The following is a 22931-nucleotide window of genomic DNA, read 5'->3' as shown; positions in this document are numbered from 1 at the left end:
TGCATTAGGGACATGCCATGATGATGTGGAATGTGATTTTATGTGTCACTTGATGCTTGTGGATTTTGTGTGTTAATGACATGTCATTTAGGGTTTTGGTCATGGTACCATTTTACCCTAAAACTAATTACCTTGTTAATGATTAAGTAAACCCAATTGAAAAAGGATAGGATGGTTTATTATTAAAAGGAAATTCTAATTTAGACTTGGCTAGGGTTTTGAAGGGCCATTAGGTGGTCCCAAAGTGTCTTTTGTGTGGAAATGAGCTACCCATATGATAGCATAACATGTTAGGGACCTAATTTTGGCCATATTAATGCCTAGATAATGTAGGGGGCCTATTTACCCATGCATTCTTCCACCAATTCGAAAATGGAGTGGTCACATGAGTTCTTCCCCATGTTTCCACTAACTCAAATATAGAAAAATTAGATGAGACAAGCTTGTAAGAGGAAGTGACTTGCTGTTCTTACCAAAATAGTTAATGGGAAAGCCTTTTTAGAGGGTCTTGGACAAACTAGTAGAGTGTTCACCCACTCTCTAAGTTTAGAGATAGTTAGGGTTTTGGAGGGAGGCTAAGGGAGATCTTCATTAACTATCATTTCCTTTAGCTTGGATCAAGGTTGGTGCTCAAGCCATGACCATTTTATTTTAGCATTGGATAATGATTCTACAAATATGGAGTGTTGTTATGGGTTCATGTATTAGTATTGTAATCTTTGTGTTGTGTTGTGATTGTGCATTTTATTTCATGCATTTTCTTTGTTTTCTTCCTTGCTCTCCTTGTTTTGTTTGAATGTTTAATTTATTCATGGGCGTGAAGGCTTCACTCACCCTTGGGAGGGAAGAGAAGCCTTGGGTGAATGGGTTAGTTGGGCTCAACATTGTAGTTGAGAAAATTTACCTCATAATGAGGACTTGCTCTTTCTTTCATGGAGTATGGGCTCCATTGAAGCCATATGCCTTTTTTTGTGATGGAGGTATAAGTGTATGTGTAAGAAGGGGGAGATTTTATGTTAGCCTTGAGAGGCAAAAATGAAATTGCCATTTGTTTTTTGGATATGGCATTCTCCTCTTTGAAGAGCCCACCTTGACCCAATGTAATTATTATTCTAATGGTGAATCAATGTACAAGCCATGAAAGGGATTGTATGTGTTGTGTTGTGTGATTTCATGTATTAGAAAATGTTGTGTGTGTGTATCCCAGTTGGGCTTTGTTCCCCCTATTCGGTGGGTGGCTCCATAGAAGCCTAGGATGGGAGGTGAGATTCCATGGTTCCTAGTTTTGTGTAGGTCGTGGAAATGAGCAACATGAAGAAGTTAGGGTCTTCCTTTGACATGGTTTTATAATCAAGTGTTGTGATGAGTTCATCCCCTTTTTGTCATTTTGTTATGAGTTTTGAGGGTCAAATCTTCATTGTTATGTTCTCTAAAATGTAAAGGGAAATGTGGAGATGTAAAATATGGCTATATTGTGCATGTAGTTGGTAGTGTGGAAGAAACAATATAGTATATTCATTTTGTATAAGAATAAATAAATGACCCATGTAAGGGATGTATATCTTTTTTTTAAAAATTGTCAAGGGAAGTAATATTCATCATTCTAGAAATTCATGTTGTAGATAGGAGATTGATTTATTGTACACATGTAGATTTATGTATTCAATCTATAGGTAAATCTTGTGGAAATTTCATGTGAAAAAGTTAGTGTTGATATTTCATTTGTAAAGTAGGGTGAGTGAGATTATTGAAAAGTTTCTTGTTATGTGATTAGTGAAATATTATTAAAAGTTTCAATCCTATTATTGTATATAAGTATGCATAAAAAGAATTCATTTGTATCTATGGTAAATTTATTCATATGTGATTCTAATCATGTTGAATTTACTTGATCCTATGAGTAGTTATTTTCGTATGTGATAAAAATCATCCTCTAAAAACATCTAAGATGGACTTGTACATTGAAGTGTTAATATTTGAGTTGTCTTGCACCTTTAAATCTCTAAGGTTATAGAACAAAGGATAACATCACTTTCATCATCAAAAAAAGATCTTATCTTCATAGTTGAAGTGAAAGAAATTAACACCTTATATGACTTAGTTTAAAAATCTACAAGAAAAAGTTAGCTGTAGGTGCACTTTATTTCTTTGGAATTTGTATGAGGATGGAAAAATAAGTTGATACCTATTACAAACTAATATTTTATTTAGATAGAATATACCCAAGATATTCTTTATAAGGTACAATTAAAATAACCACTTAGAACAAAAGAAGCAACATAACAATATACTAAATCAACCTAAGAACCTACCTAGGTACCTAATCCATATCAACTCACCTTGAGATGCTATACAACACTACACCTGCAAGTGCAGTCATGTGAGTGAAGGTGGTTTCTACATATAAAGTTGAACCAAAACAAAAAAACCAAAAAAAAAAAAACTTAAACATTAAATAAAATAAGGGGGGGACCTAGGTGCCATTTGCCAATGGTAAGTTGAGAAAATAATACAAGTAAGAGGGACAGTGGTCTGCACCCTCCTTGGTGCTTTCCCCTCTCTTGAAAATATTTGAAGCACTTGGAAAAGGACCACCCACTGACATATGTCAATAACCTTGGTATTAGTCACCTTTCCCTTTAAAAAAAAGTTAGCCCACCTTGCTTATTAGATTTCCCAAGCTTTTTCACACATGGGGGGCGGGGAGGGGGGGTGTGAAGGGACCCATGTCACCATCATTTTGGGAGGAGTAAAGAGGCACATGAGCCTAGGATATGGGTGAACTCACCTACGAGAAAGTAGGGACTAAAATGATATCCATGGTTGGGTTTAAACATGTGTACTATATGTTAAGGGAGGATGTTAAAAAAGGGGTGAGTCAAGTAGTAATATAGGTAAATAAACTAAGATTTAAGTTGCTAAAAATGAAATAATTATGGTTGCATTATTTTACCATATTATTTTAGTTTGGGAAAGTGGAAGGGTAGGTAGTAGGGGAGAAAATAAGGGTGTGCAATAAATAAATAAATTTATATTTAGGAAATTTTAATTAGTTAAGCTTAATGACATGGTTAAATTGGATGAAAAAGATGGTTATTGGAGTAAGTTTAGACTAGTTAGTGGTTTATTAATTGTCAAGATAGGTAATGAACCTTGGTATAGAAAATTTAATTTATTTTTCATACGAGGAATAATCAAATTTGGATAGTAATCAATGCTAATTAGTTGATCATTAATAATAAGATCTTAGTAGTATTAGAATTAAAATAAATAGTGTGTATATATATCTATATCTATATATAATATATATATATATATATATATATATATTTCAATAGTAAAAAAATGGTATATGGTTAGGTTAATAAATTAGAGTTAAATGAAAAGACATTACGCAAGAAGTCATTAAAATTGGTATAGTTATATATAAATAAGTTAAAATAAATAAATAATAATGCTAATTATAATAACAAAATAAAATGGAATAGAATTAGCCTGAAATGTAATAAATTAAGATCACTTCATAAGAGCAAAAATATATATATTGAATGATGAATTACAAGTAGAATATTTAGAACAAATATGTATACCTACACATTCTTGATTGTTAGGTTCTTGAACTAAGACCATAGTTCACATCTTTATATGTAATATCCCATTACAAGGTGAGGACGTAGAATTGAAAGGATAATATCATATAGCTCTTATGTTATAGATTAGTTTTTCAATGAATATTAGGAAAACTTATTTCTCTCCCTTGGAAACTTGAAGTACAAAATTTCAAATGAAAAATAATTCTTCCACATCAACTAAAATTAACCATCTCCAGCCCAATGATCGAATAAGAAAATTTATTAAAATCTCGATGAAACATAATTTTTTGTATTCCAGATACCCCATAGTTCGATAGGATATTCATAACAAAGTGTAGGTCTATACATACCATCCTTTAGTTCACCTTTACAATTTTTTTTTTTTGGGTTGTGTTTTGTCTTGTAAAAGTTGGGCATGACATTTTGGTATTAGAGTAGGGTTACAACACTAGAGCCTTACCCATTATGCTTAATTCACTAAAATTGCAACTTGTGTGTAGGATTCCTACTATTACCTATAATGGTCATTAGAGGGCCAGAGTCCCTAGGGGTGCACAAGTGGCATTTGGAGGGGGAATATGGAATTGGTGGACCTCCACCCAAGTAACCTCAAAATCTTAATAAGCTCGATGCCACTTGTACTTGCACAACCTAAATAACAAGGAATAGGGGAGCATAGAGCTGATAATAAGGAAAGAAGTAGGAGTCCCCCACTTAGAGACACAGAGGGACAAGTTGACTATGAAGAGGCCTTAGTTCATTAGATTGAACTTGCACCAGTTCTAGAGTCACCAACAGTAGTGAGAGCACCCAAAGACATAGGGAATGAGATTATGGAATTGATCTGACTCAAACCACCTCTTTTTATTAGAACCATAGATGGTACATAGATAGAGGCATGGTTATAGGGCTTAGAGAGGTGCTTCAATTTGTGGCCATATGGGAGGAATTTGAAGGCATGACTTGTTATCCAATTATTATGAGATAATACTTCTAATTGGTGGAAACAAGAGGAGACCATAGGTGGAGTGAGAGTAGACACTCTTACTTGGGAGGCATTTGTGGCCAGGTTCAAAGATAGGTATCTTTTAGAGAATTTCAAACGAAGTTAGATTGAGGAGTTCCATGACCTTTAGTAGAGGGGACTTACTATAGCCTAGTATGAGAGTAGATTTCTAGAGCTCCTTCCTTATGTTGAGTACATGAAGGATGAGAAGCTATAGATTTATCAATTCACCAAGGGTCTAAATTTGTCTCTTCAAAATTCAATATGCCTAGCTTTTTCAAGCACCTTCAAGGAGGCAATTGAGACAAAATTGATTGCAAAAGATCTCCACAACAAATAGTAATCCTAAGATTGGTCTCATAACCAAAATTTATCCTACCATTCAGGACAATAGAAACCCACATGGAAGGATAATCAGGGTTATTCAATAGGGTCCTCTAAGGCCCCATAGGTACAACAAAATTCTTAACTAGATAATAGGTAGAAGTCAATATAGGGGTATCAGGGTTCAAAGACCAAGCATTGGCAATAATAGTGGTCCTAATGAGATCAGAGGCCATAAGCTCCATATACATAGCCAAATAGGACTCAGGAGTCCTCCCATGGTGGTTATAGCAGATCTAATAGGATGAGGGCTTAGTAGTAGTCTAGGCCACAAGGCATTTAGATTCAAACTTGTGGACCATGTTATGCTTGTAGTGGCATAGGTCATATAGCCAAAGAGTGTCCACAGGGACCGATAGCTAGTAATCAATAGGAAGTCACTTTAGATCCTATAGTAGGAGACATAGGTAGATCCCATAGAGTATTTGTAGTGGTTGACAACTGCCAAGCTGAGCATTAGGCCATAGTTATTAAGGTCAAATGTACAATTAGGGGTATTAATTTTTCTATATTGTTTGATTTTGGAGCCACCGATTCTTTTGTATCTCCTTTTGTAGTAGAGTGTTGCAAGATAGTGGCAGCTAGGTAGAACAATAATTGGGAAGTTGAATTGGCCTCTAGGGCTAATGTGATAGTTAATTCCTTTATTCATGATTGTTATATTCAAATTGGAGACTTGAGCATGATGTCAGATCTACGAGTTACCCCCTAGGATTGTATGGATTGGCTATGAGTACATAATGCTAAGATGGACTACAAAAAGAAGTAGGTTTAGTGTTTTGATGATCATGGTACTCCTACAGTAATTATAGGGGTTCAAAGGTCAGTGTCTCTTCATATGATTTCTACCATGCAACTTAAGTGATGTCTATGGAGGGGATGTTAGTTATTTGTAGTATCTATCAATAATAAGGAGGGAGAAGAGGAGAGGGAACCTTCTCTAGATGACTATCTGATATTACAAGAAGTCAAAGATGTGTTTCCCTTAGAGTTTTTGGGTATGCCACCACCCAGGGTAGTTGATTTCCACATAGATCTAGTGCCAGGAGCCAAACCTATTTCTCGATCTCCATATAGGATGGCTACACATAAACTTAATGAACTTAAGATTGAGTTGGAGGAATTCTTGGAGAAAGGACATATCCATCGTAGTGTATCACATTAGGGTGCGCCAATGATCTTTGTAAAGAAGAAGGATGGATCACTCAAATTGTGTATTGATTACCAACAATTGAATAAGGTAACTATCAAGAATTGATACCTTCTCCCTAGAATCAATGACCTATTTGATTAGTTGTAGGGTGCCTACATATTCTCTAAGATAGATTTGAAGTCTAGGTATCATCAATTGCAAATTGTGTAAAGTGACATTCATAAGACTACATTCCATACAAGGTATAGCCATTACGAGTTCATAGTGGTACCATTTGGTCTTACAAATGCCCCAGCCATATTTATGAGCCTTATGAATGGGGTATTCTATAAATTTTTGAATAATTTTTTAGTAGTATTCCTTAATGATATATTGATATATTATCATAATGAGAAGGAACAAGAAGGACACTTGAGGTAGGTATTACAACGCTTAAGGGAAAATCAACTATATTGTAGTTTTTCAAAGTGCGCCTTCTTCAAAAAGGAAGTACATTATTTAGGTCATGTGATATCAAGAGATGGAATCATAGTGGACCCATCCAAGATCTAGGCCATCATGGATTGGCTAGCACCGACTAATGTTACCAAAATTAGAATTTTCATGGGATTAGTAGGGTATTATAGGTAGTTTGTGCCAAGATTTTATAGGGTAGCTCATCCGATCACATCCCTTCAAGGGAAAGGGAATAAGTTTGAACAAATAGACAAGTGCAAGAGGGCTTTCCAAGAACTTAAGAGGGCACTCACTAGTGCACCAATCCTAGCAATACTTGATCCTTCATTAGATTTTGTAGTATGCACATATGCTTCATTGGATGGTATTGGATCCATTCTCATTCAGAATGGCCGTGTTATAACATATGAGTCTAGGAAACTTAAGACTCACAAGCTCAACTATCTTACCCATGATTTGGAGCTTACAATAGTGGTTCATGCCTTAGAAAGATGACACCACTTTCTCCTAGGTCATCACTTTGAGCTTCATTCAGATCCCCAAAATCTACAATATATTTTCACATAGCCAAATATTAATGCTCGAGAAAGAAGATGGATGGAGTTCTTATGTGAATATGATTTCACTGAACATTACATTAAGGGAAACAAGAATTTAGTCATTGATGCCTTGAGTAGGAGGCATCATGAGATATCTTCTATGATTGCTGAGATAGATTTGAGAAAGCACATACTGCACCACCTTCCTGAGGATGTATTTTATGCAGAAGTTTGTTAGTTAGTCCACTCTCAAAGACCCCTAGAGGGAAGATATTCTGATTTCTCATTAGGTCTAGGTGAATTATTATGTCATAAAGGGTGCATTTATGTACCTTCCATTGGAGACTTATGTGAGTTCATTATCTTGGAATCTCACAGAGCACACTATGCAACACAACCAGGTGTTAAGAAGCTTCATGCTGATTTGAGATAGTTATATCAATGGCTAGGAATGAGAATGCAAATTTACAACATGGTAGCTAAATGCTTAGAGTGTCAAAGAATTAAGGCAAAACATAGACATCTAGGTGGACTCTTGCAACCACATGAGATACCAAAGTGAAAGTGGGACACTATCTCCATGGATTTTATTGTAGGTCTTCCAATGTTTTCATGATGTCATGATGCCATTATGGTGATGGTGGACACTTTAACCAAAGTTTCTCACTTTTCACCCATTTGCACTACCTTCATAGTGCCTAAAATGGTAGAGGTGTTCTTGCGAGACATTGTTAGACTGTATGGCATTCCTCATAAGATAATCTTAGATAGAGATCCTTTATTTACATCATCCTTTTGGAGGGAATTATAGACATCACTAGGTACGAAGCTCAAATTTAGCACAACCTATCATCTTTGGACAGATGGGAAAACAAAGAGATTTAACTAGATCCTAGAGGATATGTTATGGATGTATGTGATGGACCACTAGTCCAAGTGGGAAGAATACCTTCATCTTGCAGAATTTTCCTATAACAATGGACATCACACTTCTATAGGCATGCCACCCCATCAAGCCTTGTATGGTAGGCCTTATAGGACACCCCTAGGTTGGGATAGGATTGAAGACATGATATCTATAGGGCCACAGTTAGTCAAGGATATGGAGCAGTAGGTGGTTCTGATTGGACAACACCTTAGAGAAGCCCAAGATAGATAGAAGAAATATGCAAATGTGAAGAGGGTGGATAGAGGGTACATGGTTGGTGAGAGAGTATTCTTGAGAGTCTGTTCACATAAGAGCCCAATCCATTTTGGAAAAGGCTCTATGTTAGCACATCACTTTGTGGGTCCTTTTAAGATTTTGGAGCAAATAGGAAAAATTCCTTATCATTTAGCCCTACCACCTATTCATGTATCCGTATTAATGAAGTATATTATGATGAGTCTTACATCATATATTGGGATGCTTTTTAGGTGGATTTATACGAATAGATAGCATTGGAGCCCATTCATATTTTGGCTTGATAGACCCTCACACTTCAAGGTAGAGAGCTAGACTAGGTTAGAGTCTAGTGGGATTGTTATGATGAGGTCATGGCTTCATGGGAGAAAACAACTCAAATGAAGAATCAGTACTCATATCTTTTTGATTAACTCCAAGAGGAAGTTCATGCCTAGGGGGGAGGATGTGAGGCCTCACCCTAACCCATCATAGCATAGATATTTTTACTTGCATTTTTGATATTCGAGACTTTGATATTTTGACATTTATTCAAGACTTAAATGGATAGTGGCTTGTTTTATCTATTGATTTTGACATTACAATAGTGTTTCACATTTATGATATGTATTAAAAATCTAATACTGTGTATGGGATGATCGAACAAATATGAATGCAATTTTACACATTGTAGAATAGAATTAGATTATGATGTGACGCGAATGTTAAATTGATTATGATGATTTATGATTAAATGTGATATGTAGATTTTGATATTTTAACATTTCAAATATTTTATTTGAAATGATTAAGAAAAGGAATTTAATTGAATTATGTTAATATGGATTATGTAACATTTGAATTTATATGCATTTATGATTTGTATTTTATATGACATCCTTGGACTAATGATGCTTGATTTTAGTGTGCAGGAAGTGGAACCATGTAAATTATTGGGGGAAAAAAGGTCCAAACCTGTGTGAGCATGGTTTAGCCAAGGCGAATCTTTGGAAGATTCAAAAGCCTTGTTGTGATGTATTTTATTTTGTAAATGTAAGCTTGCTTGTGTGTCAAATTTTTAATCTCAAAGAGGTATTAGGGACATGTCATAATGATGTGGAATGTGCTTTTATGTGTCACTTGACACTTGAAAATTTTGTGTATTAATGACATGTCATCTAGGGTTTTGGTCATGGTATCATTTTACCCTAAAACTAATTACCTTGTTAGTGACCAAGTAAACACACTTGACAAGGAATAGGATGGGTCATTATCAAAATGAAATTCGAATTTAGACTTGGCCAAGGTTTTGAAGTGCTATTAGGTGGTCCCAAAGTGTCTTTTGTGTGAAAAATGAGCTACCCATATGATAGTATAATATGTTAGGGACCTAATTTTGGCCATGTTAATGCCTAAATAGCATAGGGGTCCCTTTGTCCATGCATTCTTCCACCAATTCGAAAATGAAGTTGTCACATGAGTTCTTCCCCATGTTTCTAATACATCAAATATAGAAAACTTAGGGGGAGACAAGCCTGTAAGAGGAAGTGGGTTGGTGCTTTTGCCAAAATAGTTAGTTGTAAAGCCTTATTAGAGACTCTTGGATAAACTAGTGAGGTGTTCACCCAATCTATAAGTTTAGAGATAGTTAGGGTTTTGGAGGGAGGCTAAGGGTGCTCGTCATTAACTATCATTTCCTTTAGCTTGGACTAAGGTTGGTGCTCAAACCATGACCACTTTGTTTTAGCATTGCATAATGAATCTGTAAGTATGGAGTGTTGTTATGGGATCATGTATTGTTACTATAATCTTTGTGTTGTTTTGTGATTGTGCATTACATTTTATGCATTTTCCTAGTTTTCTTTCTTGCTCTCCTTTTTTTGTTTGAATGTTGAATTTTTTTATGGGTGTGAAGGCTTCACTCACCCTTGGGAGGGAAGAGAAGCCATGGGTGAATGGGTTAGTTGGGCTCAACATTGTAGTTGAGAAAATTTACCTCATGATGAGGAGTTGTTCTTTCTTTCATGGAGTATGGGCTCCATTGAAGCCATATGCCTTTCATTGCGATGGAGGTATAAGTGTATGTGTAAGGAGGGGGAGATTTTATGTTAGCATTGAGAGGAAAAATGCAATTGTAGTTTGATTTTTGGATATGACATTCTCTTCTTTGAAGAGCCCACCTTGACCCAATGTAATTATGATTCCAATGATGAATCAATGTGCAAGCCATGTAAAGGATTGTACGTGTTGTGTTGTGTGATTTCATGCATTAGAAAATGTTGTGTGTGTGTGTATCTTGGTTTGAATTTATTTCCCCTACTTACTGGGTGGCTTCATATAAGCCTAGGATGGGAGGTGAGCCTCCATGGTTCCTAGTTTTGTGTAGGTTGTGGAAATGAGAATCATGAAGAAGTTAGGGTCTTCCTTTGACATGGTTTTAGAATCAAGTGTTGTGATGAATTCATCCCATTTATTTCATTTTTTTATGAGTTTTGAGGGTCAAATATTCATTGTTATGTTCTTTGAAATGTAAAGGAAATGTGGAGATGTAAAATATGGCTATGTTGTGCATGTAGTTGGCAGTGTGGAAGAAATAATATAGTATCTTCATTTTGTATAAGAAGAAAGAAATGAACCACATAAGGGATGTATGTCTTTTGTTTGGAAATTGTCAAGGGAAGTAATATTCATCATTCTAGAAATTCATGTTGTAGACAAGAGATTAATTCACTATACACATGTAGATTTATGTATTCAATCTATAGTTAAACTTTGTGGCAATTTCATTTGAGCAAGTCAACGTTAATATTTCATTTCTAAGGTAGGGTGAATGAGATTATTGTAAAGTTTCTTGTTATGTGAATGGTGAAAGATGATTAAATGTTTCAATCCTATTATTGTACATAAGTATGCATAGAAAGAATTCATTTGTATCTATGAGAAATTGGTTCATATGTGATTCTAATCATGTTGAATTTACTTGATCCTATGTGTAGTTTTTTCATATGTGATAAAAATCATCCTCTAAAAATATCTAAGATGAACTTGTCCATTGAAGTGTTAAACTTTGAGTTGTCTTGCACCTTTAAATATCTAAGGCTATAGAACAAAGGATAACATCAATTTCATCAACAAAACATCTTATCTGCATAGTTGAAGTGAAAGAACATAACTCCTTATATGACTTAGTTAAAAAATCTATAAGAAAAATTAGCTGTAGGTGCACTTTATTTCTAGGGATTTGTATGAGGATGGAAAAATAAGTTGATACCTATTACAGAGTAATTTTTTATTTGATAGAATATAACCTAGATCCTCTTTATAAGATATAATTACAATAACAAATTAGAACAAAAGAAGCAACATAACAATATACTAAATCAATCTAAGAACCTACCTAGGTACCTAATCCATGTCAACTCAGCTTGAGATGCTATATAACACTACACCTTCAAGTGTAGTCATGTGACTGAAGGTGTTTTCTACATTTAAAATTGAACCAAAACAAAAAAAGAAACAAAAGCAAAATTTAAACATTAAATAAAATAAGGGGGGGACCTAGGCACATTTTCCAATGGTAAGTTGAGACAATAATACAAGTAAGGGGGATAGTGTCCCGACCCTCCTTGGCGCTTTTGTCACTCTTGAAAATATTTGAAGCACTTGGAAAAGGACTACTCATTGACATGTGTTAGTGACCTTGGTATTAGTCACCTTTCCCCTTTACAAAAATTCAGCCCACCTTTCTTATTAAGAGATTTCTTAAGAATTTTAATTTAGGCACATAACAGGTTTGGGAGGTGATGGGAACCATGTCACCATTAGTTTGGGAGGAGTAAAGGGACACATGAGCCTAGGCTATGGGGGAATTCACCTAGGAGAATGTAGTGATTAAAATGATAGCTAGGGTTGGGTTTAGACATGTGTACTATATGTTAAGGGAGAATTTTAAAAAAGGGGTGAGTCAAGTAGTAATGTGTTGTAGGAGCATCCTAGGCTTTCCTACAATCTTGCATGTTTGGAGGGATTTTGGTAAAGTTTTGAGGAGCATCAAGTTTGGATTTTGGTGGAGTTATGTATTCATGGCTAGGGATGTATTGGAGACACATTGGGGAACCTTTCCTCATGATTTCATAGAGATTGGATGGATTGAGTTGAAGTTTGAACTATTTTTGCCTTGATGCTAGAACTGTGTTTTTCTGGTTTCTAGGTTCTTGTTGTAGGCTTTATAACTAGTTATCCTTAATGAATGAGAGGGTGTGTACTTCAATAATTGAAGAGGTCCTTGAGTAATATCTTTGGTTAAGGGTACATGTCCTTGTTCATTATAGGTTGGGAGATATGGTAATTATCCTATAGTATCAATTTCTGGTAGTTTTGTGTAATAGTCAACTGTATGTGACTTTAGGATGGACTCACACTTTTCCTTGAGAAATGAGCCTTTTCACATGTAAAGGGTTGTATAAGACCTAAATTAATATCTATGATTCAAAGCATGAGTTCTAATTCAATTGGAGCTAGGAGATATATCAATTTTACTCAAATATCAATTTTTGGAAATTTAATTGCTGTTGCAGGCCAACTTGTGGTATTTAATTTATGTATTTGTATTTAATTTATGTTATGGCTGACTTGTGGCTTAGATTGGTATAATTAGGGGTCTTGTGGAGTCTTTTAGTCATTGAATTTGGAGAGAAGGAAGGATAGATGTGAATTTGAAGAGCTAGAGCTGTGGCTTAGGAACTAGAGGATGTCTTGGTGGACTTGAGGGTACAAGTGTGGATTTTTCTTGATGTTCTTATCCAGTTGTGTATTTGGACTAGTTGAGATTGGTTTTAAGTTGTATCTTTTTGGATCTATAAAACTGATTTTTTAATTTCTATTTGTATTTGGCCCTAACCTAGAAGGCCTTACAACTAGGCATATTGCATGCAATCAATTATATATCAATGAATCAAGAATTGTATGTTGGTATCAATTCTCGCATTATTGTTTCTTGCTGTTGTGTTTCCACTGTGTGGTTATATTTCTGGGGGCTAGGACATCTCCTTTGGGAATTCTCCTACCTTACACTACATGATAATGTAGGTAAATAAAGTAAGATTTGAGTTGCTAAAAACCAAATAATTAAGGTTGTATTATTTTATCATGTTGTTTTAGTTTGGGAAAGTGGAAGGGTAGGTAGTAGGGGAGAACAACGGGGTGTGTAATAAATAAATTTATATCTAGAAAATTTAAAATAGTAAAGTTTAATGACATGGTTAAATTGGATGAAAATGATGGTTACTAGAGTAAGTATAGACTAGTTAGTGGTTTATTAGTTGTTAAGATAGGTAATGAACCTTGGTATAGAAAATTTAATTTATTCTTCATATGAGAAATAATCAAATTTGGATAGTAATCAATGCTAATTAGTTGATCACTAATAATAATATCTTAGTAGTATTAGAATTAAAATAAATAGTATATATATATATATATATATATTTCAATAGTCAAATAATGGTATATGGTTAGGATAATAAATTAGAGTTAAATGAAAAGTCATTTTGCAAGAACTCATTAAAATTGGTATACCTATATATATAAATAAGTTAAAAATAAATAAAAATAATACAAATTATAATAATGAAATAAAATGGAATGGAATTGGCCTAAAATTTAATAAATTAAGATCATTTCATTACATATATATGTGTGTGTGTGTGTGTGTGTGTGTATACCTACACATTCTTGATTGTTAGGTTCTTGAACTAAGACCGTACTTCAAATCTTTATACGCAATGTCCATTACAAGGTTAGGACATAGAAATGAAAGGATAATATGATATAGTTCTTATGTTATAGCTTAGTTTTTCAATGAATATTAGGAGAACTTATTGCTATCCCTTGGAAACTTGAAGTACAAAATTTTGAATAAAAACAAATTCTTGCACATCAACTAAAATTAACCATCTCCAACCTAATGATCGAATAAGAAACTTTATTATAATCTCGATGAAACATGAATATTTGTATTCCAAACACCCCATAGTTCAATAGAATATTCATAACAAATTGAAGGTCTATACATACTATCCTTTAGTTCACCTTTACAAAAAAAAAATTGTTGGTTGTGTTTTGCCTTGTAAAAGTTGGGCATGACATCCTTTCTCATGTTTTATCCTATTCACTTCTTGTTTAATGAATACAATTCAAGAAAGTTTACAAATATATACATATTCTAAGGAATTCCCAAGAAGTTGCATTGTTTCACATAGTTAACAAGCTTGGTTCAACACACTGTCAATAATTCATTTGGTACTATAATATTAATTTATTTAGGTTATATTATTTTGTTGGCATTAATCATATGTAGCATCAAATATTGTTAAAGATCCTCAATAGTTGCATCAATTTAGTACTTTACAATTTTTTGTTACTAGTGTTATAAGTTTTTCTCAACCTCATTGATTGTAGGGACTGAATAGAAAAGAAAGCATATTTTATGATGCTTGGATGAACAAAAAATCTTCAAGTGTAATCTAATTAAATTATTCTACAAGGATTCATGATTGTAATGCATAAATGCATTGATTTTTGAGTGTATTTGGCTCATGTCATAATTCTTGAATTTCCTAATAAATAGAAAAATAAAGATATGTTGGTCAATAAGGTATAATCATTTTCCTTCTAATTATATCCTTATTACTTTATAATTATATTATCATTAACTTATTATCCAACTACAATAGTTTCCAATTACATATTATGCTAATAGAAAACAAAACTTAATTTTGGTGTTTGGCTTGAGACAACAAGATTGATTTTTGTATAATAAAGAATCTACATTCTTTCAAATAAAATCTTATACATTCTAGGGGAAAGGGCCTAGTACTTGAGTGCATTCCTATGATTATGATACCAATTGCTGATTTAATACCCACACTTATTGATTTAATGTCCAATTATTTTGACAATGTTGTACCAATAGTTGTGACTTTAAAGATGCTATTTTTATGATGACTATCCATGATTGAATGAAATGTACCCTTAGATGTAAAACAAGTTCCTGGTAGCTTAAGAACTTGTTCATTATTAAAAGTAACAAGTTATTGGTAGCTTAAGACTTGAAGGATCAAAGGAAATATGTTTCTAATTTAGTTTTATAATTGACATGTATGTTTGCAAGTCATTAACAATTTTAATAAAAGTTAAAAACTATGCGATAATGTGAAGATATATGATTGTATTTTTGAATTCAGTTCTTGTTGATATTGTTGTTTATTCTATTGTGTGACTTTGGATACAAGGATTGGATTTTCTTCTTGATGATCCTTCTACTATGGCTTCATTACATGGTATCTAATAAAGGATACATTATTGTGATAATAGATTAGATCTCCTAACTTTGAACAATACTAGATGTGCTAGTTGTGAAATGTTACATAGTGGATCTAGTTTGCAATTGAGTATGTTTTACACAAGATGGGTAGGGAATGAAATTGTTGCAGACTTGGAACTTTGAGTGAGTATTGAGGTAGGCTGAGGGTTTTTTTGATAGATCATCAACTAGTGAGAGGAAATTGAAACCTTGAGTTAGATCACCAGTGAGAAAATTTTATTAGAGGGAAGGAAGAGATACCACGAAAAGGATGACCCTTAGGAGGATAGAAAAAATTATGCAGGACTTTAGGAATGAGATAAGGAATGCTTTTTTGGGTTTACAAAGGAATCCATTATTAGAGGATGAGTATGAGGAAGATATTGAATAACTTAATATTGAAGGGAATGAAGTACTTACAAATGAGAGAGGAGATAGGTTACTAAGGATAATGGATTAAGTACAAAAGAGTGATAAAATGGAGGTGTTTAACATTATTATCTCATTGCATCAAGATAATTTAATAAAATGAATAATAGAGTTAGAAGACTACTTTTAACTTAAAGATATTAGAGATCTATATAGTGTTAAGTTAGCATATATTAAGTTGAAGGGTCATGCTTTGGTATGGTGGAAAGATTTGTAGAAAGATAGTGAGGAGAATGGTGAAAAGGAGATCAAAAGGTGGAGGCAAATGGGTGCAATATTGAAGGCTACATTTGTTCCTAAGGATTATGAATTTGAATTATTTTAAAAGTTACAAATACTAAAGAAAAATGATGTAAGTTTTAAGTAATATACTAAGAATTTTTGCAAGATGACAATAAAAACTTAACATTGAGATATGAATAGGAAGAAGGTGGCTATATACATAAATGGTCCTAGATTCAATAGTCAAGTTGAGATGAGTATGTTGAAGATTTCTAAAATGTAGGATTCTTTTCAATATGTTCTTAATACAAAAGAAAAGGTAAAGAGATGAAAAGGCAACCCTAGATTAAAGGATAAGTGATGCAAAGAATGCAAGGAGGAATAAGATGAAATGAACTCAACTTAAACCTACTAACACCCTTTCTAGAGTTACACATAGAATATTTACACATATAGATCAACAAAGAACATAAAAACCATATGCATCATATCAATAGTATAATTGTTTCACTTTACATTTAAAGAAACAACATGCCCAGCTGTGAGGCCTTCTAGGTTGTGACCATATACATTAAAAAATTAGAGTCTAGGATCACCTCTTATATCTTCTTCTTGTTAAAGCCACAATTGTTGAAAGCTTTATTGGAACAATTATTATATTATCATTGATGTTAAACCCATTAGTAAGACAAGTGTCAAATCTACTTGAGAGACATTCACTAATAATGTAGAGTGCCAAATCTATTGATTAATGAAGAGGGTTTGAAAAGAAGAAATCATGAGATGGCCTAGTGAAAGATTGAGTTGAGATGTGTAAGTGATATGGAATTACAATGTCACTTGAAAAGTTAGTAAGCTATAAGTCTTCCTTCTTAACTTAAAACAACTCTAATGCCACTTCCACTAGCATTACAATCAACTTTATTTTTTTTACTAAAATAAGGAAAAGAAACTACAAGTAATTCTACCACTCTCTATTTTAATTTTTCAAAACTTTTATTTTCTCCATTTGTCCACTTGAATTCCCTTTTTTCACCTCTCATTTTTTCTATCATAGCATTACAAATTGAACTGAAATTTCTAGTGAACTTCAAATAGAAACTTACCAATCCACAAAATGATCTAACTTCCCTAAAATTCTGAAGTCTAGGCCAATCAGGAATAGACTTTACTTTTTAGGACTCATCTTAAAAATACCAAATGAAAAAAAAAAACCAAAATACACAATCTCCTTTATGAATGAACATTTCTTCAAGTTAATCAACAGTTTATGTTCCTTCAATCTTTGAAATACTTGTCTAATATGCTCAATGCATTATTATTTAGTCTTAATGAATATCAACATGTCGTCAACGTATACAATAATTTTTTTTCTCAATAATTTCTTCAAAACTTCATTCATTGAACCTCATGAAAGTACTAAGTACATTTGTCAAACCAAAAGGCATAACCAACCATTCATATAAACCTTCATTAGTCTTAAAAGAAGTTTTCCATTTATCTCCCTCTCCATTTCTAATTTGATGATAACCACTCTTCAAATAAATCTTTGTAAAATACTTCCCTCCACTCAAAAAATCCATTATGTCATCCATCCTAGGCAAGGGAAACGAGTTCTTCACTATGAACTTGTTAATAGCTCTAGAATCATTGCACATTCTCCATTCCCCATTCTTCTTAGGTGTAAATTCAAAAAGTAAAAAATAAGCACTCAAAATTTCTCTAATTAGATCCTTCTCAAGAAATTATTGTAATTGTCTATTCAACTTAGTGTTTTTAGCAAGTGTTAATCTATGTGGTACTTTAATAGGAAAACTAGCTCCAAGTATCAAGTCCATACAATAATGAATACTTCTCATAGGAGGTAAACCATAACATAAATTATCATAAATAATATCTTGAAACTTCACCAACAAAGATTCAATCTCATGTGAATGTTCTAGTTCTACCCAAAAGAATATGACAACAATCCATAGGCATATATCACACAAGACTTCATCATGATAATTTCCAATTTTGAACTTAACAAGAAATTGTTCACTTACAAGTAAATTATACCCCTCTTGGATCCAATCAACATGATAAGGTTTAGGACCTCTTGATCTTTTTGATTGTAACTTGTTAACTAGCTCCTCAAATGCCGAATTATTAGAATTTCCACTAGCAATGATTACCTTGCAAGATTTTCCAGCAACCTTATGTCTAGTCTTGAACAAACTTATTCTCAAATCATGTTCTTCACCAACTTCCTAATTCTAGAATACTCTTCTTATTATCAAGTTCTCACCATGCTCAGGTTCATAAGGTGTTTCAACAACTTCTTCAAAAGACAAGTTATTTCTATTGCTACCTCCAATCTTCTTACCATAATTATTACATTCAAAATCTCTATGTCCTAGAGTAACCAATATAGCTACCTCTAGTATAATTACCTCTTTTTCTAATAGGTTCTTCTTTCCATTCTATTTTTCTTTTATCTTGCGTTGTATTGTCAGATCCGCTACTTTCTCCATATGTCCTATCTCTACTTATTTTGAATATTCTACCTCTAACTCTTTATTTTTTATCATGTTTATTTTCTAACCTTTCTTCATCTTTCAAGGCATAATGATATGCTTCTTCCACACTATCCATCTTAACATTACTAATTTCATTTTGAATAGATGTCCTCAAACCATTTAGGTATCTAGCCACCTTTTCTACTTCATCATCTACATGTCCAACTATGATATCTAACTTGTAGAATTCCTCACTATATTCCTTTAGACTCATGTCCTTTTGTCTCAAGTTTTTCATATTTCTCAACAAGTTAACTTGGTAATGTATAGGAAGAAACTTCTTCATTTTTCCAATCATCTTCTCCCATGTCTTGATCTTTTCTTTTCCTCTTTTTTATCTTTCAGTTTGCAAATGATCCCACCAAAGTGAAGCATGACCCTTAAACTTTGTGAATTCTATCTTCATATTCTTGTTATCAGGAGTTCTTTCATACTCAAAGTACTCATCTAGCTTAGAGATCTAATCTAATATCACATTAGTCTAAAGTCTTCCATCATAGCAAGAAACTTCAACAGAAATTCTATAAATTTCACTCAACAAGAGTTGAAGTCTCTCCTCATCTTGTTGCATCTTAGGTTTAGGTGTTTCTTATTCATCATTACTAACAACTTCAAGATATCCACCTCTTCTCTAGGCTATCTTAACAACTTCAAGTCTCATTGCAATCTGTTCCAAGATGTCCATTATGGCATTTTTTGCATTTCCTCTTCCTCAAACCATTTTAAAATAGTTCTTGCAAGATTTTAGCCTTCTACAAGTTATATTTCATATTTTAGATCTACCACCCTATAACTAATCTAATTGTCATGCCCAAAAATTGGGGCAAAAACACACAAACAATTTTTTTAAATAAAAAACTAATAAAAAATATGCTAACACATACTACAATATGATACATTGTGGAAAGATGTCAACATGATAAAGATAAATTTTTGAGTTACGTGGTTTAGGTAACAATTGAGTTATGTAGAGTTAGTATCTAAAAAATTTCATTGGTTCAAAACCTATGGATTAAGTACTATAGGAAACACTCGGTTCGGGTTGACTAAGGTCATTCAATCAAATCATAATTTAAAACATGACATCATATTTGAGAATAATTTAGGTTTTTCAAGTTTTAAAGTTGAATTCAAGTTAGATAGGTTTAGGTATAGTAAGGCTGTAATCACATGTTTCACTCTTCGACATGAGGGTGGAAGAACACCTTAACATTGACACATTTGGGTTTTAATCCTAATTAGTTATCGAGTCAACCTTACTCAGCTATATTTAATTTCACATCAGTACACTAGATAAATTTCATGAGTTACATTAGATTTTATTTGATACCATATCCTTAACTCATTATTCTAGTTCAATTCCCTAGGTGCACAAATATGTACTTATAGGTAGACCCAAAAATTATTTAACACTTAATCCTAAGTATAACATAACCATTTACAAAAAAATAAAACATTAAATATTTATCATTACAACATACACTTTATCTTCTAGCAAAATTCAACTCATCTTATCAAGTCATCTAGTCAACTTTAATTTATAACACCTTCAAACATTAACATCTTCTGATTATCAAATTAATAACTTAAGCCTTAGATATTTAATTATTTTTATTTGTTAAATATTCTCCTAAATAATTGAAATATCTAAATCAAGACATCAAATAATAATTCATCACTATACAAACTTGAAACCACAATCTCATTTCCATAAGTATTTAAAATCCAAAACATTACTAACCATTAAACCTTATCCAATCCTTTATCATTCCTACCCATTCTTATCTACTAAGAAAATGCTATCTAATAAAAATTATTACTATCCCCTAACATCAAATTAATAAACCTTAAATACAATCATAAACATCACACATGCCCCTAAACCCCTTCCCACTAAATCCTATACATATGTATTTTACTTACTAAATACTAAACATTCACAAACCCCTGCATAATACTAACTACACTTTATTAACAACATACTAAGCTTTATTTACCATACAGTAACCCTTATTAATAACAAAATAAAATTTATTAACAACTCCCAACTAACCTTCATCCTATACCTACCATACTCCACCCAAAACTCCTAACCCATGTCCATGAGGTAGCTATGAGGGGGGCACAATCTTCATAAGGTCCCTCCTCATATGTACTTATTAAATATGAATGTCTCTATTAAATCCATTATAGGAGAATGGAATGGATATGAAGTAATTTTTTATGGCTTAGATGTCCTAATAGAAACTAATATCAGTTGATACTATCATGTTTTTGAATATTTTGTGATTCGAGACTTACTACATTGTCTTGACTATTTAAAAATTAAATTGCACTAACGATGATGCAAGAGGTTTTCACCTTATGACGATGATGTTGATTATGGTACCTTGATGATTAGGTATATGCATGCTTAATGATGATTATTCTAGTGTTTTAAATTTGAATTTATGAATAGGGTATGGTATATTGATTATGCAATTACTGATAATTAAATGTGTACATAAATGAGAAAGGATTATTTAAATGAAAGTTTGATGTTTTGATAAATGTGATAATGCAATTTGTTTTAAATATATGAATATGATGTTATTGAACTACTGATGTGCTGATTGAGTGTGCAAGATTATTAAGCAAGGAATTTATTAGAGAATCGGTAATTGACCCTATGTGTAGTGGTAAGACTAAGGTTGAATCGAATAAAGTTATTTGAACCTTGTTTTCAAGTGTTCTATTTGTATTGTAATCTAAATGTGTGTATCATTCTGTAATTGTAAGGTGTTTAATGTTATGTAACAATGAATCTTATGGTGTCACTTGATACTAGTAATATGTATATGTGTATCAACATGTTAATTAGGGTTAACAAAGTAACCTATTATTTGAAGATTGATTAAGTTAGTAATCTAAGACTAATTAGTTGGTAACCTAGATAAATTTCCCTAATTAGGGTTTAGTGGAAAGGTGTCATTCTTAAGGTTTTAAAAGATTAAAATTTTAATGCCAATTATATAGGTCCTAAAATGATCCTAAGGGCCAAAATTAATGCTATCCAAGTTTCTAAGGGGTATGTGTATGGGTTAAGGACATTTTCTACCCTCCTAGACCCTTTTGTTGACTTTAATGACCCCTTAAATATCCCATTTTCCCTTTAGTGCGAAAATTGAACATCTCCATGAGTTTTCCAAGTTTACACTTCACCAAAAAGGTTGTCTTAATGATAAGATCAAGCGGGAAGACCCTAGAAGGCTTAAGTCAAGTTTGGAGTTATTGCCATTTTAGGTGGGTGTGGTTAGAAGCCTATATAGTTTCCATTGTGAGGGTTGAAGGGTGTTCACCCATTCTCTACATTTAGAGAGAGTCAAGAAAGGATTGAAGGAGGAAGAAGGATTACCTCTTCTCAAAAATTCCATTTGGCATAACCATTTGTTAAGGTAGGAATCCTTCATGGCCTTGTTCTTCATGCTATGTTTTCATTTTCTTAAGTAGGCCTTTTGCATATGTGTGTATTTTGTATTTTTGATGAAAAATGTGAGGGAAGTTATTGTGGGTTTCTTAAATGTTTTTCTTCCATGTTTTACATTTTTTTTTGTGGGGAAAACTATAAGGGTAGTGTTGGCATTACTCATCCTTGGATAGGGTAGAAGTGACCATGTATAGGAGGAGGGCCTTAGTTGAACTTTGAGTTAGTGTAGAGTCTCTCCTCATGATGAGGAGAGGGAGAAAATAGGGTGTTATGAGACCCTACTTGTCAATACAAACCATTTTGTGTTTGAGGAGATAAGGAGTGAAATAACAAATTTTCTTTATGATTATTAACCTCAAAAGAGGCATCTATTTTGGTGTTACGATTGATGTCTCTTATCATGGAACCACCTTCTCCCTAGTCTTGGTTTGATAAGAAACCTATTATGTAAACCTTGGATGGGATTAGTTGTTTGAATGTGTCTATGTGTTGAATTTGATTGTCACTCAATCAGTTTTGGTTCTCCATGGTTATCTTGATGTATATTTGTAGATTGCGTAGTTGATGCCTTGATATGGAGCCAAATTGGATTTAGAGTTT

The sequence above is a fragment of the Cupressus sempervirens genome, chromosome 10 (genome assembly GCF_028749045.1).
Source record: "Cupressus sempervirens isolate cs-2001-9-10 chromosome 10, ASM2874904v1, whole genome shotgun sequence".
NCBI lineage: Eukaryota > Viridiplantae > Streptophyta > Pinopsida > Cupressales > Cupressaceae > Cupressus > Cupressus sempervirens.
The sequence above is the reverse complement of the archived record's forward strand: the minus strand, read 5'-3'. Positions refer to the sequence as shown.